This window comes from Lutra lutra, chromosome 7 (assembly GCF_902655055.1).
Source record: "Lutra lutra chromosome 7, mLutLut1.2, whole genome shotgun sequence".
Classification (NCBI taxonomy): domain Eukaryota; kingdom Metazoa; phylum Chordata; class Mammalia; order Carnivora; family Mustelidae; genus Lutra; species Lutra lutra.
The window spans coordinates 144,869,627-144,871,560 of record NC_062284.1 but is presented as its reverse complement, the minus strand read 5'-3'; positions in this window follow the sequence as shown (position 1 = coordinate 144,871,560).

Here is a 1,934-nt window from a genome sequence, read left to right as displayed (position 1 = left end):
AAACTAAAAAGTTTTTGCACAGCAAAGTAAACCAGCAACAAAACGCAAAGGCAACTACTATATGGGAGAGGCTATTTGTAAATAGATCTGATAAAGGACTAACATCCAAAATACATAAAGCCCTCCTACAACTCAGTGTATGTATGCACGTACATGTCTGTATACATTTGCGTGTATATTCACACACGATATACACATGTACAATACTCATATACAATATGTACATATACATACATACATACAATCCAATTAAAAAATCGGCAGAGGACCTAAGTAAACATTTTTCCATAAAGACATACAGATAGCCAAGAGATATATGAAAAGATGCTCAACACCACTAAGCATCCGGGAAATGTCGATCCAAACCACAATGAGATCATCACTTCCTACCTATCAGAATGGCTAGTATGAAAAAGACAAGAAACAACAAGTGTTGGTGTAGACGCAGAAAAAAGAGAACGATTGGGCACTGTTGGTAGAAATGGAAGCTGGTACAGCCACTGTGGAAAACAGTAGGTAGGCTTTTCCAAAAAAATAAGAAATAGAAATATCATATAACCTACTAATCCCACTTCTGGGTATTTACTCAGAGAAAATGAAAACATTAATTTGAAAAGATCTACGCTCCTCGGGGCACCTGGGTGGCTCAGTTGTTAAGTGAGCTGTCTACAGCTCTGGTGGTGGCGTGGTCCCAGAGTCCACAGAGAACCAGGCCTGGTTCTCCCTCTGCCACTCCCCCTGCTGTGTTCCCTCTCTCACTGTGTCCCTGTGTCGAATAAATAAACTCTTTAAAAAAAAAAAAATCTATGCTCCTCTGTTTGTTGCAGGATTATTTACAATAGCCAGGATATCTGCGTCCACAGATGGATGGATAAAGACGATGTGGTGTGTATAAACAATGGAAGATTACTCAGGCAGAAAAAAGAATGAAATCTTGCCACTTGCAACATGGATGGAACTAGAGGGTATTATGCTATGAGAAATAAGTCAGAGGAGGACAAATACTATAGGATTTCACGTATATCTAGAATCTAAAAGTCAAAAAAAAAAAAAAGAACAAACAAGCAAACAGAAACAGATTCACAGATACAAAGGACAAACTGGTGGTTTGCCAGAGGGGAGGGGAGAAGTGGGGTGGGTGAAATTGGTGAAGGGGACTAAAGGGACAACTTCCAAATACTAGGGATGCCCAGCTGGCTCAGTTGGTAGAACATCTGATTCTTGATCTCTGGGTTGTGAGTTCGAGCCCCATGTTGGGTATAGAGATTACGTAAAAAAATAAAATCTTAAAAAAATTCCAATTATAGGGGCACCTGGGTGGCTCAGTGGGTTAAGCCTCCACCTTCAGCTCAGGTCATGATCTCAGGGTCCTGGGATCGAGCCCCAAATCGGGCTCTCTGCTCAGCGGGGAGCCTGCTTCCCCCTCTCTCTCTGCCTACTTGTGACCTCTCTCTCTCTCTGTCAAATAAATAAATAAAGTCTTTTTAAAAAATGCAATTATAAAATAAATCACTGGGATGAAAAGTACAGCCTAGGGGATATAGTCAGTAACACTGTAACATGTTCGTACTGCGCTGGATGGGGACTGCACTTCTGATGAGCATTCTGTAATGTCTACAACGGTTAAATCCCTAGGTTTCACAACTGAAACTAATAGTATTGTACATCAACTATACTTCAATCAAAAATAAAAAATTTTTAAAAGAGAAAGTAATCTCACAATTTCATCAAAAAGAACACCTAAACATAAATTTCACCAAGGAGCGGAAAGAACTATACTCTGAAAACTGTACGACATTAACGAGGGCGCCCGGGTGGCTCAGTGGGTTGAGCAGCTGCCTTCGGCTCGGGTCGTGATCCATCGGGCTCCTTGCTCAGCAAGGAGCCTGCTTCTCCCTCTGCCTCTGCCTGCCATTCTGTCTGCCTGTGCTCGC